We start from the raw sequence: 15,647 nt of genomic DNA, 5'->3' as shown, positions 1-15,647 counted from the left end.
GAAAGGAAACTGTGAGTCTAAATTTGGTGGTCAAACAATTGTCATTGGAGTTGTAAATTGCATGGAAATGACATTTAGACAGGCATCAAATTTAATATAGCAAAATGATGATGTTAGCAAAAAAAGCATGCTTGACTGACGTGGCAAGTTGACTTGGCATTCTATACTATACAAAAATGCACATGGTGATCTATACTGATGATGTGTCATGAATGTTGAATGTCCACAAGATTACGTGGCAATGTTAGTTACGTGTTACAGTGGGTGAAGTGGCACAAACCTGTGTCAAATGACGTGTGCAGGTGGTGGATCAGGATTCGTGCCACATGGTAGTTGTTCGCAGGTGGGAAACAACATCGCCAAAAACTTGCACAAGCTATCGAGATCTAAAAAGCACGAGCGAGAAAGATGCCAGATTCTTTCAAACAATGGGCATGACGTCGTTGCCAGAAAAGGTAATCGTTGCCAGATATACAGAGATCACTGCTACCGCCAAGAAAGATAGAGCTGGGAAGTTTGCAATGTTGTCAAGAAAATAAGAGCAGGTTGGATATGACAGCTTGAAAATCTAATGCTATGCATGCCAGAAATGCTTTAGAATGTCAGAGAAGGAACAATGTTGTAGAGATGCCGAAGGGAGGTCTGTGGTCGTGTATCTTCGATCGCAATGCCTATTCATGGATGGAGTTTGAAGCAGGCGGGAGGAGGTATGATTACTATCATCGAGTTTTTCCTTAGTGCTACCAGAGAATACAGTGCTAAAGTTTAAATTGCTTGGAAAGGAGTCTCCAAACACTGCAAACGCCAATGACAGAATATGCGCAGGGAATATGTGTCGTAGGTGACCCTGTCTACCGAGAAAGTATTGTGCACAGTCAAGAATGGTGGGTTTTAATCCCACATTCTCTATGTTTTGAGAGTCTACACTCTATAAAATGAAGAGGCCATGTGTATAATGTAAAATAAATATGCCTGTTGGATCTATCGGGGTACTGTTGGTTTGGGCTAGTGATGGTTTTAGCTAGACCTCATCGAAAATGTTTTTTTGATTTGATGTTGTACTGTGTGGTGAGTGCTGATGTTGTAGAATGAATAGTAAACCCTACGACAAAGGAATATTCCACACGCAGGGCCAGGAGCTGACAGCCCGGTACCTACTAAAATTTTCTCTACAACCAGCCTATAGGGCTAAATTTTTTTTCCAAAAAATATACAGTCAAAAAAATTGTAGAGAACAGAGAATTTAAAAGTATAGATCCAAAAATTAAATCGAAGATCTAAAAATAATGACCATACCCATATCACAAATCGGGCCTCTGAGTTTTGATTTGCAAAATTTTTTTTCCTCACAGTCAACTTTGGGCCAAAGTAGGCATGCTTATAGTTGATTTTCACTAGTTCAGCATTTTGGATGCAATGGCAAGGTCAGATCTGATGCTGGACACTCCCAATTTTAGTAGTAATCTAGATTTAGGCTGAGGTGATGAAGCAAGCAAGAGGTCTCGAATGGCTTGTGATGAGAAAATCTCCAAGTTGCTCTGATACCATGTAAGAATTTTCCTAAGGGAAAATTCACCCAAGAACTAAGAACTCAAACACAAGCACACAGTATATCAAAGTAGATAGAGTGTGATCAGAATAACAATGTATTCAATAACTTGTTTTTCATAGTACTCTAGGAGTGCCTGTATATAAAGTCCTTAGGAGAGCTTCTAGAATGCATAGAAGTTAGTTTCACGATGTGTCATACAACCAAGCACATGTCCACCAGATCTGGATTATACTCCATTAAGCACAAAAGTAAGTGTGTTGATGAGAGGATAAGCCTACAAGGGTGGGACATGCAAAACAGTGTTGTAGACACCATGTGCTTAAATAGAGTTGCATACTCTTGTGTTGTCTCCATGAAAACTCAAAAGGTGTTCAAACTCCTAAGTGTCTCACAAATAAAAATAATACAATAATGCAAAATAATTAAATAATGTATTAACCTAAGTAAACTCAAGTAAGTGTAACAAGTAAATACTTATTTACACCAACAAAAATGTTGGAAGCTACATAATAGGACTCTAGGTAGACTAATAGGCCTACCCATCTAGGTACCTATGAATAGGTAGTCATGGGTATCTTATGACTTATCTATATGAGAAGTTCAAGTTTGAATGCATCAACTGAGTAATATGTTTGAATGTGATTTTGACACCCAAAATATGTGTAAAATATTTTTGTACACAAGCATTATGTATGTTGTTGATGTTGTGAAGAGAGAGTAAGAGGAAAAAGAAGAGTTTTAGAGATAAGGAGAAAAATTACAGATAGGTTTCTACATATAGGAAGGAACAAGAAAGATAGAAATGTGAAACTATATTATTCATAGGGAAAGCCAATGAAAAAGACAAAGATCAAAGGATCTCCAAAGATTGAACAACTGATCTACAAGGAAAGTAGTGTCATTCTTTAGATTGACCATTTAGTTTTCTTTCTTATCATTACATCTATTTGTATCCCTTAACTAATTTTGCATTTATTGTAAACATTTGTAAATCCTCTCACAAGGTTCCTCTTAGGAGGAGTGTTGTAAATCCTCTAACAAGGTAATCTTCACATGCTTATTGTAATCCTAAAAGATTACGAACATTCTTAACATGATGAGTTCTTTGAAAGAACATTGTAGCTCTTAACAAGGAAGCCTTTTATCTACAATAAAAGGCTAGTGGTTATTATTAATCCCACTATGATTTGCATCCTCTCTTTAAGGGTTTCCAAGTACAAAAACCCACTTGTCATTGATGTATTCTTTCTTGTGTGAGTTTTCATGGTTCTATTTTATCATTTTTATCACCGTGTAACTATTAAAAAAATTATATTTAAATTATTTAAGCCTTGCTCCTCTCACTACCAGTTTGGGACAATATGATCCACTAAGTCAAGGGTAAAAACCATATATTGAGAAAATAAAAATACCTTACATATTTATTTCCATGAAAAGAACAAGACTCAACCAAATTTTTGAATAAAATAACAAAATACAAGAGTCCATGAAAAAGAAAGGTTGTCAACCAAAATTAGTCGAGCATACTATAGCTATCTCAACACAAAGTATTACATAAAAATCAAAGATAACCTATAAAACAATAGCTAGAAAACTATTAGAGAATTTTGATAACCTTATCAAAATAATTGATATTGTCTAAAAACCAAATCATAGACATCATGTATCATGTAAGAAATTACAAAACACAAAAAAGTTAGTTAGCTGAGTCAAGGGTCAATCATATACCAACAAGACAAAAAAAAAAATTCACATTTATTTTCATGAAAAGAACAAGATTCAATCATCTTGTCTAATAAAATCAGAAAATACATGATCTAGAAATTTGGTTAGTAAGTAAATTATTTATGAAATTTTATTAAACCATAATTATTGTAATCACATTATGAGAACTTCCAATAAATGAATTTGCTAATTTTTTAATTTTATTTTATAGAAATTTGTTAGTCCTAAATAATAGGAAAAAACATTTGAAATTTTTTATTTTCATTGATTGATATTTTGACATTTAATCATTTTCATAAACTAATAAATATATAATATTTATAAGATCTGAAACAAACAACTTATGGTAATTATTTGACTTATCTTTAACTTATAGGAAAGTTTAGTGAAATTTTTTTTAGACATCTTGGCTCTTCACCATCCACAAATAATCAAATAACATGACATTCATGCTCAATATTTCTTTGAACTTGTGATTGAAATCCAAAATACTATGTCGATCCTTACATTGTCATGACTAGAAATAAAAATTCCATTTCACAATTCTGAAGAGGCTTGCATAATTATGCAAAGTGTGTAGGTAGATTTTTGTTTTGTGATGTCTATAGATTTTACTTTTTATTTGCATTTTTCAATAGCTTAATGGAAAGAGATTCCTAATAATGGTTAAACCCTATAATGCCTATGAATTACATGGATTAAGGGAATATGCCATTGATACATATGAAACTAACATTCGGTTATGGAAAAATCATATTAGCAACTGCACAAAACATCTCACAAGAAGGATAATCTTGCAAATGTTAAGAATGTGAAACTACCTCAATGTTGATCTTGTTAGAATAAATAGAATCCAACCAAAATATAGTGAAATGTTGGGTTTTTTTAATTTTTTGTTTAATATATAGACATATAAATAAGAAAATGAGAAAAAAAATAGGAATATACAAAGTAGGGGTGGATAGAAAGAAGATATATAAAACCAATGTGAGAGAAAAGAGAAAGGAATAAAGGAGAAATGAGCAACATGAGAGAAAGGAGAAAGGAATGGGAGAAAAGTGTGTGGGGGAGAACAAATGAGAGAGCTCGAGAGAGTATACATTTCCACCTTCTTTAAATCAACTCCATATATATCACTTTCTATACCTCTTTCCATATTGTAAACATACCATGAGTCTATTTATAGTGGAATCTGATTATAATTTGTATAATATAATATGTTGAAACCACTAAATTTTACCATTTGTGAGTGGAAGGAAGGTTTTATCTAAAACCCATTAAGAAGAGATAGAATTGAGGGATAAAATAAGAGCTACAATAAGGAGTCTTGAACTTTATTTTTTAATATTTTCAGTAGGCTATAGATAATAAAGCCAATATTTGGAAGATTTGTCATTCATTCATAGAAAAAATGACACTAAAATTATTCCCATTTAAACCTATGTTGAAAGAGTGACAATGTATGGTATGTAAAGTGAGTCTAGGTTGTTGCATTGGAAGCTTTCCTAGATGATGTTTCATAAGAGAGTGGTTTATTTTGCAAAATTTAGTTTTGGCAACACTTAATAAACACACATTTGCATATAATTAATGAAACACTTTAACTTTTCTGACTTGCTGCTTAAATAATGGAGCATATAGAATTATCTTTAAAATTTCTATTCAAAAACTAGATAAAAATTTATTTTGGAAGCTTGAAAGGGCGCTTAAGCACTTCATTCTTTTCCTACTAGTAGAATAAGTAATTTGAAACTTTACCTTTTTTAAGTCACTATTTAAATGATGGATCATATAGTATTATCTAAATAATTCATTCAAAAGGATAAATGGAGTTAGATTTAGAAGACTGAAAGTGCATTATTTAAGCACTTCATTCTTTTCCTAATAATGCAATAGGTAATTTGTTAGCGATGCTAGCTATCAAAAATTGTTGTTTGTAGTTTGTATAGTTGATTTAATTCTCCATTTAAGGTGACCCACAACATCTTATATTTTAATTAGAAAAAATATAAATTAAATTATTAATTGAAACCTTACTCAATAAAACTTGGCAAATATTTTTTGGCTCTAAATAACTATGCATTTAAAAAAAATCTGAGATATACTTGGCATTGTCAAATTTTGAGAATGAAAAAATATTCTTTCAATGTATCTATGTATACATTTTCAAATAATATTTTTATTATTTGGATGAACCATGAATCTCTTTTTGAATCATGGTTGGAGGGAAGTTATATCAATCTAGTGAAATATAGTAAATAAACCACTAATCTATAAATTATTGGGCTACTAGATACCAAGCCCTAAAAGATGGGATTGAAAATTAATGAATAAATATGAATAATACTTGAGGAGGTGCTTTATTTAATGCGTAAAGTTTGTCAATTAACTAAAAGAGAGTGTCGTTGGTGGATCCTAATCTACATGATGAGATACAATATTTTAGTGTTAACAAAAGGACAATTGAAATTATATTTTTCTTCACTCCACACCTAACATATAGATCAAAACTATCTACATTATATCATATCTCTATCCTTCTCCTTCATATGGAAAACACTTCTCCTTAACATAACAACTAGGTATTCTTTTAAGGAATCATCTAACAAAAGTGAAGAAAATAACTACTAATTTATGTGTGTGAAAAAGAAATTACAATTGAGGACATTCTAATTGTAAAAAATATAAATTTTTAATAATTATAATAAAAATAATAACTAATTTATTTATACATGTTTTCAATCTCTTCCTCTCCCTCTCCGCCTTTTCATATTTCTCTTCAAAAATTATTTGATCTCTTTTGATCTTTACCTCTTGATCTCTTTGTATCTTTGCTTATCAATCTGACTTTATCTCTCTACCTATTTTTCTCACATCTTCTAACTTTATCTCTCTATCTAATGTGCCCCCTTTTCTTCAAAGGAATTGATGTCTACTACAATCAATTTTTTCACATTCTTTATTTTTTCTTTAGGTGCTTCACCATTGTTCATCTTGGACTTTAAAATAGAAAACTTGGAGGAAATTTTCATCCCAAGGATAAGATTGAAAGAAAGGGAACCAAAAAAAATGTAGAAAGATGCATCATGATGGATATGGAGATTGAAAAGAAGAGGGATATGGAAAGTGAAGGAAGATAAAAAAAGAGATGAAAATAGTGAGAGGATGGGAGATAAATAGACATAGTTAGATAGAGAGATGACATATAAAGAAAATGAGAGGAGAAGACATACACATGGATAAATACTTTAATGAACTTCCATATTACTTTTATGATGTACCTATTGCACACTAAGGTGTGATTGTTAGTGAATATTGTGATAAATTGATTGTTTCATTATACAATCTCAAAAATTGTGAGATGTCGACAATTTAACAATATTGTACAAATGTATGTAGGTTTAATGAAAATTTGTACAATTTTTTGTAAGGGAAAGGATATGTTACTTATACCACATAAAATAGGGAAAGGAAAATCATCTAATTCAATTACACTCTCATCCCACAACTAGAACTTGAAACAAAGAAAGCTGTCATTAGATTTTTGGGTCCTACTTCATAAGAAACACTTTATAAAAAAATCTAATTGAAAATATATAGTTTACTAAAGATGGCAAGAGGACAACACTTTGAGCTAGAAGCAAAGGTGAACACTTATAATTCAACAAATTATTTAGGAGGCCCAATATATATTGACCACAACATTACTAGATATTATGTAGTCGAGCTCCATGGAGGTCGACAATATAATAGATTTTTCCTGAACTCCTTTGATTAATGAAGAGGATATTCCAAATATGGAGAGAAAACCTAAATTATGTTATCAAAAAATAGATCAAAACCGATGTCAAACCAAAGGACATCAATCAATATTTTAGAACTTGCGATTGCAACCCAAAATACTACATCGATTCTTTAAACTGGTGCGACTAGGAGTACTGGTAATGCTTGGTTCTTGAATATATATAGCCATATTAAGACTAAATTCTATCCATTTTACTTAAAATATCTATATTTCATAATGAAAAGAGATACCTAATTTGTTTTGTGTTGTCCTCACAGTCTTTCCAAACTCTTCAAAAATGCTGACTATTTTCAATGTGGAAAGTGCACGTGGACTGGAGTAGGTGGTGTTGGTGGTGTTGGGCATTGAGATGGTCCTTTCCTATAAAATTTCCTTGTAGTCATTATGTGATTGAATTTTTTACATGTGTGAGATGCTCTCCCCACATGCAAAGGTTGGTAGATGCATTTTATTAAGGATTCTTTCCACATGCCACAGCTGGTAGAAGATGATGCCACCTTTTTCATGGAGGGTGTTGACAACCTCTTCCCACATCGTCACTTGTTCCTCACTAAAAATTCCTAGAGAATGTGGAAACTTGCATGAAAAGAAAAGACATCATCAATATTATAGCCTTACTTCAATTACAATGCAATTGCTGAAATCTTTATGTCACATTTTAGATACACAAAAGCTTGGGGTGAGACAGTGTTAGCTTCTATGATGAGAAGACTGAGGAATAAATCTAATTAGTAGTCATTTAGGAATTTTTTTGGGTCAAGCTATTGTATAAATTTGCATCTATTATTCAATAAAATTAAGGTGGAAGTTCCTTATTTCTTTTTTTAAAATCTACTATTCTATTTTTCCAATATGGTATAAAAGGTACCTTCCTAGTAAGTTCTATCTATTAGTGAAGAAGTTTTCAAGATGATGAGGTCAAGAGAAGAGCCAACAGATGATTATGTTTTCATTGAAGAATTTGTTTTATTTTGAAGAGATCAATGCTTTAAAAAATATGGAAAGATGTGGTAGAGTCTAGATGGATGCTTGAATATTTTGAGATGTTGTAGGATGGGAGAAACTATACCTTTACGAGGGTTATGAGGCATTCAACATGGAGATGGTATGTTAAATAGTTTAGGGAGATCTGGATGTCTAGAAGATTGGCATCATACCTTTACGAGGGGTATGAGACATTTCATGTGGAGATGGTGTGTCCAATGGTGTTTTGAAGCTAGATGATAGTTGCATAACCATGAGAAAGTCTTACTTTATCACATTTTCTTATCATATTAAGTGGGGTGTTGGAGTTAATGTTCCAAAAATAGTCAATAATCATTGTTGCACATGTGGCAAACCTTGTTGAGTTGTTGGCAACAAAAGTTTAGTTTAGGTGTGAGTCAAAGAGTTTGAGTTTGAATCAAGTTCTTATTGTAGATGTGTTTGAGTTAGGTGTCCATAAGTTTTAGTTAGCTACCAAGTTTGTGTGTGTTGTCGATCATGAAGTAGTTTATTGTCAATCTAATTAGGAGTCATTTAAAAATATTGTTGGGTAAAGGTATTGTATAAATTTGCACCTATTATTCAATAAAATTAAGCTGGAAGTTCCCTCTTCTTGTATTTTAAATTTGCTGTTCTATTTTGAATCAAGTTCTAGCTTGAATGAATGAAGTTCTAATTTGAATGAAGTTCTCATATTCTAGATGTAAATGTTAATGGTTACCATGACATACAGATGTTGGAAGGAAATCAAGGAATCCTCTAAAGTATTTCATAAGTCAACGAGCTACTCATCCTTGTCTTGCAAATACTCTCTCATATAGAGAGGGAATTTATTTGTTCATTTATCTATGTCTTATTAATTTATATATGTATATATTATTTAAAATTTAGGAATATTTTTTTTTCTATTTATTTATTTTAAAATGATGTTATTATTAATTTTTTATTTTATTGGAGTTCTTATTAAAAAATAGTAATAAATAATTAATTGTATTTTTTTACTTGAAGAAGTGTTTATGAAATAGAAGTATATGACACTTGCATTTTAGGTTATATAATAATTGTCCCTCTTAATAAGATTTGTGTCTTTTTTGTTTACATGTAAGTGTGAATAGTTATCTAGACAAAAATATGAAATTCCCTAAGTATTTCATAAGAGCGGGAGTTACTAAATTTAAAAGTTAAAGTAGGTTGGAAGAAATTTTACAAAATAAGCTATTTTGGGAGAATTTTTTTGCATTAGCATTCTAGATGACACTTGGCAATTCATTATAATATGCAACAAGAGAGTTGAAGAAAAAAATGTTTGAGACAATTGAATGCATAAGGAACACTAGTTAAGAAAATTTATTATTTGATTAGAAGATTACATAAAGGAAATGGCAAAGTCAATATATTCATTTTATTATTATTTAATTTTGCATTATTTTGGTATAATATTTTTATTGTAATTACATATGATAAATTATATATTTTTGTGTTGAGATTGTCAAGATGTTACAATAATTAAATCAACACCCAAAAACTTTCATTGCTTACTATTATGCCATTTTACATTCAAAAACCACACTTCAGCATATAGTTTGTACATTGACACCCACATATTGGAAAGTTTAGGGCTTTTCAGGCTTATATACCACTTCTTGGGTCTTTTCCCCTCAAAACTAGGGTTTCCATTGGTCTCCACCATGTTTGGAAGGGGTTTTGCAAAGTTTTTCAACAATGTTTGTAAAATTACACCTGTTTGCCTTGTAACTTTTTGCAACTTTTTGTTTACATCTTCTTGACATCTTTTTATTGCCAAATTGGCTAACCCTTAGCTTTTTTGGGCTCCAAACCCTTTCCTAATCTAGATACCTATCCAAGGACTACATGACAAGGAGCACCTTATGAATTCCAAGGCCTCTCCTAATATAATGATGAATTCCCATCCCCTAACCAATGTTTCCAAAACACACAACTATGTCCTCAAACTTTTATTCTAATTACAAAACTCTCTTAGAGCATAGCACAATTTTTTTTCTATTGGTGAGAGACTTATGTCTCAAGGTGCCCCTACAAAATACTCCCCACCAAAGAAACTAAGTCCCCTTTGGAGACAAAAGGTGGAGATCTATGCCTTGAAGTTTGAACTAATTCTCAAGGATCCATGTAGCTTTTGAGTCTAGTTTACCTTGCCACTTGACAAGGTGTTCTTTCTATGTTCCATGCTTGGTCTATGTATGAACCTAAGAGTCCAATATCTTCTCTACTTGGAGTTTGGGCTTAAGGGGAAGAGCTAACGCCTGAGCATCCTTTTGAGATTCCTCCACATTATGATCTACCTCAGTAAGAGGTCCTCTATACTTAACCAAATCTACCACATTGAAGATGGGGCAGATGGCTAGATCATCTGATAGTCCAACTTTATAAGCATTTTACCCATACTTGGCCAGTATAGGACATGGTCCAAGACTTCACATGTAAAGCTTTGTGGAAGTCTCTTTTTCCATAATTTCTTTGTTTAGGTGGACCATAACCAAGTCTCCTACACCAAACTATACCTCTCTTGTCTTGATATCATCTTTGTCTTTAATCTTCTTGGTGTTGTTAATGAGGCATTGTTTTACTTGATCATGCACTTCTTTTGTAGATTGACTAAAATCTTCAACATAACAACTATTAGGTACTTGAATGTCTAGATTTATTTATTTACATACACCCCTAGGGTGTATCCCATAAAAAATTTCAAAGGGACTCTTGCTAATAGCCCTATTAATTCTATCATTGTAAGAAGACTCTACTTGGTGAAGGACAAAATCCCATTTCAAACCATATTCCTTGGTTAAGTATCTCAATAGATTTCCAAGTGCCATATTGACCACCTTAGTCTAACCATTAGTTTGAGGATAGTAGGTTGAACTAAATGCTATATTGGTACTTAGTCTTTTACAAAAGGACCTCTAAAAGTGTCGCATAAATTTGATATCCCTATCAGATACAATGCTGCTTGGCAAGCCACGAGTCCTCACAACTTCCTTGAAAAATAAATAAGCAGTATGACTTACATCATGGGTGACCTTACATGGAATGAGATGACTCATTTTTCAAAATCCATCCACTACCATATAGATTCTATCAAAGCCACTCTTTCTCTAGGTAAACCAACCACAAAATCCATACTTATATATTCCCATGGTCTGTTTGGTATTGGGAGAGACTGATAAAGTCTTGCATTTATAGAAGTGTACTTTTCTCTTTGACATATGATGTATTGCTCAACATAAGTTTTGACAGCTCTTTGCATTTTAGGCCAATAGTAGTATATTTGGACTAATTCCAAGGTCTTGTTTAAGCCAAAATGGTCACTCAAACTCCCATTATGTTTTTCTTGAATGAGGTTCTCTATTATGGATCCTTTTGGTACACACAATTGACCTCCTTTAAAGAGTAGCCCATTCTATAATGTATATTCTACAAACTCATCATGAAAGTGATTTAGATGCTCTTAACACACCTTGTATGCTATTGCAAATTCTCCATCAATTTGGTATAGTTCCTTGAAGTTATCCAATCCTATGCTCCTTACTTTGATTTCATGAACAATGAGTAGCCTTCTACTTAGGACATCTGCTACTTTATTGAGCTACCCCTTCTTGTGCTTTATCGTGAAGGTATAAGACTAAAAATGCTCTACCCACTTGACATGCCTTTAGTTCAATTTGTCTTGGGAGTTGAGAAAACTCAAAGCTTGATTATCAAAAAATACTAAAAACTCCTTCAGAAAAAGATAATGTCTCCATTTTCTAAGGGATTGAACAAGTGTATAAAGTTCTAAGTCATAGGAAGAGTATTTTTCCTTTTTGGCATTTAACTTTTCACTAAAGAAAGCCACTAGCTTATTGCTTTGACTTAAAAATCCTCCTATTGCTATGTTACTAGCATCACATTCTAAAAAAAAAGGTTCATTAAAAGTAGGTAACCTTAGGATAGGCTTAGTAGCTACCTCTTTCTTCAATGTCTCAAATCCCTTATCTACTACAGGTGACCACACAAATTTTTTCTTCATTTCACCTTTAATAGCATCCATCATGGGAGCACATATCTCACAAAACTTCCTGATGAGCTTTCTATAGTATTGAGCTAGGCCATGAAAACTCCTCTCTTCATTGGAATTCTTGGGAGTTGGCCAACACAATATCACACTTCATGAAATCACACTTGTCTAGATTTATGGTTAGGTGTTCCTCTTTCAACCTAGAAAACACAATCTTAACATGCTCTAAATGTTCCTCTTTTCTCATACTAAAACTTAATATATCATCTAAATAGACTACCACAAAATTACCTATAAAGTCTTTCAACACCTCATTCATGAGCCTCATGAATGTACTTGGAGCATTGGAGAGGCCAAACAACATGACTAGCCATTAAAAGAGTCCTTTAGTGGCTTTAAAAGTTGTTTTCCACTCATCTCCCTCTTTTATCCTTATTTGATGATAGCCACTTTTAAGGTCCATCTTGGTGTAATACTTAGCCTCTCCTAGGCAATCCATTAGGTCCTCAATCCTTTGTATGGGATACCTATTCTAGATTATGATCTTGTTAATGGCTCTGGAGTCTATGCGAAATCTCCATGTTCCTCATTTTTTAGGTTCCAAAATATTAGGAAAAACACATGAGATGATTCTCTTTCTTATCAATTCATGTATTTTCTTTGCAACTTCCCTATTCTATTCAAGATTCATCTTGTAAGGTACCTTGTTTGGTAATGATTCCCTTGGGACCAAATCTATTTAATGGCTGACTACTCTCTGAGGTGGAAAGGCTGTAGGTGCTCCATATGATATGATGCTCTTGAATCCCTTCAAAATCTACTACACTTCATGAGATATGTCCTCCTTCTTATTCTCTCTCTCCTCCTTGGGTTTCACCAAAATAGCATAATCCACTCCTTCTTCTTTGTCAAGAGTTTTCATGAACTCTTTCCCCTTCAACATCAACACATGAGGTCCACTTCCTTGGCTATATGATTCAAGTAGTGACTAAATTTTATAACTCACTACATCCTTTTCAAAGGTGTATGAGATGAGCTTACCATTGTGTATGGCCTTCCTGTTAGATTACCATGGCCTACCTAGCAATAGGTGATAGGAATCCATGCTAAAACATCACATAAAATCTTCTCTTTATATCTTCCTATGGTGAACTCAATCAATGCTTGGTCATTCACTAAAATATGTTACTCTTTATTTAACCAAGTGAATTTGTAAGGATTTCTATGAGGTATTTTAGTAATCTTGAGCTTAGCAATAACCTCTTCTAGAATTATGTTATCAGTAGACCCTGAGTCTATGATAACTTTGCAAACCTTCCCCATAATCTTACACCTCACCGTAAAGAGAGACATCATTTTCTTGGGCTTTCCTTTAATTGGTTCCTTAATCAAAATATTATTTACCATAAAATTCTCTCCACTCATTTAATCCAACTGGATATTAGGTGACTAACACTTGAAGCATCTTCATGTATATATGCCACTTTTTGGTGTAGGAGCATCATGGGTTGCCTTGTAATCTTGCACTTTTGTTCATTTTTCTAGTTGGTTCCAAGCATTTAGTGGTTTCCAAGTTATTAGTTGTTTTCAAGTGGTTCCTTTGGTTTCCAAGTGATTCCTTTGGTTTCCGAGTGATTCCTTTGGTTTCCAAGTGATCCTTTGGTTGCCGAGTCCTCTATGGTTACTAAGTATTGGAGGATGCCAAGTGACTCTTTGAATGTTGAGCTCATGTGGTTGACAAGTACCAATATTTTGGGAAGTCTTCATTTGACATATTATCTATGTCTTGTTCCACTTTGGGTAGACCTTGCTTGCATTTAATTTTGGTATAGGTATTTAATATTTGATGTGGGATGAATTGTGGCTTCTCTATGTTCTCGAATCTTCTATAAGCCATTTTGGCAAGTATTTAAGGGGATCATGGGTAAAGTCTTAAGTAGAAAAATTTGATAAAGTAATTAAAATATTTTGAAAGGAAAGGCATAAGTGTCTAGGAATAAAAAATTATAGCTAGATCGTGGATCTAGAATTTGTATTTTGTATTTGGCCATAACCCAGAAGGCCTTAGAACTAGGCATGTATGTTGATCATTTGAAGAATCAATAAAACATTTTTTTCTCTCCCTCCTTGGTACTATTCCTTATTGATTTTTTTGTTGTATTAACTCTTGCAAGGTGGATTGGATAGTTGGGTGTGCCTTTGGCCCTAGTTTTCCCAAATCTCTCCTTGCATCAGGTGATATGAGAGCTTGATTGTTCCTCAGTGTGCAAGTAGATCGACAAAGTGTGAGAGTTTGTAACAAGACTTTGGATTGTGTAGAACCCTAATTCAAATTTGGTTGTAGGGTTATAGATTTGTGGATTTCAAATATAACTTTCAGAGGGTTATGATCTTGTAGGAACTTGATATGCAAAGATTGTTTGTGGTAGAGGAAATGCTGATAGTACTACATTAGATCAATTGAGACAAATTGTAGCTAGATTAGATGTTGTGGATACATCCTAGAGGAAAGGAGCACATCTTGATGATGTAAATGATGATGAGGCAAGATGAGGAAAGATTATTGACAGTGTTGTCTAGGGAAAATTTGAATCCTATTGTAGAAGTTGTTCCTTATGATGGAAAATTGGATACCAATGCTATGTTAGATTGGATATTAGATATGGAGAAGTTATTTGAGTATAAAAACACTCCTCATAATAGGAAGGTGAATATTACAATTACTAGGTTGAAAGGTCATGCCTCACTATGGTGGGAGAATTTGCAAACTAATAGACAAAGGAGAGGAAATGAGAAGATCAAGACTTAGCAGAAGATGGTGAAAAAGGTGAAGAAAAAATTCCTTCCTACTAATTACTAAGTTATCTTGTTGAGAAAGATGAAAAATTTGAGGCAAAAGGACATGATTTTGAAGGAGTATATCGAGGAATTATATAGATTGGACATCAGATCTGGACATGTGGATAATGATGTTGAGAAAATTGCAAGGTACATAAATGGATTGAGATATGAAATTCAAGATGAAATAAATTTTTTGAAGTTGGAAAGTTTGGAAGAAGCATATCAATGTGCCTTGAAAGTGGAGGAGATCTTGACAAAGAAGCATGAAAAAAGACAAAGAAATAGAGGTGGTAGATTCCAGAGAGGTAGATGTAGATCTTATGGTGAAGCTAGCAAATCTAATAGTTATGTGTGTGATAAAGGAAAATCTAAATGGAAAAATGATGACAAAAACAAGAATGAGTGGAATGGTGGTAGTTCAGATTGAGGAGGTACTATTTCTCACCAAGGAAGAGATAATTCTTATCCTAGAGGTGGTTTATAATTATTTTAGATGTGTTAAAGAAGGATATAGATCTTTTAAATTTAGATCTTTTGAAAATGGGTAAAATAATAGAAATGTTGTGATTCACAAAGACATTGAGAGTTCACCAAGTGGACCTAAGGCTAGAGAAAATCCAATGGTGAGAAGAACCTTATGTAATAAGGGAAGTGATGAGGAACCTATCCTTGGGAGAAATCTTTTCAAAACCAGATGTAAGATG

The 15,647-nt window shown here is 32.9% G+C and overlaps 1 pseudogene; it reads left to right on the top strand.

Moving 5' to 3' along the window:
- Positions 1 to 289: 289 nt before the first annotated feature.
- The window catches only part of LOC149537685 (putative inactive receptor kinase At1g48480), a 47,040-nt pseudogene continuing 31,682 nt past the window's right edge, over positions 290 to 15,647 (top strand).

This window comes from Cupressus sempervirens, chromosome 9, assembly GCF_028749045.1.
Source record: "Cupressus sempervirens isolate cs-2001-9-10 chromosome 9, ASM2874904v1, whole genome shotgun sequence".
NCBI lineage: Eukaryota > Viridiplantae > Streptophyta > Pinopsida > Cupressales > Cupressaceae > Cupressus > Cupressus sempervirens.
This window is presented reverse-complemented; position numbering and strand designations above follow the sequence as displayed.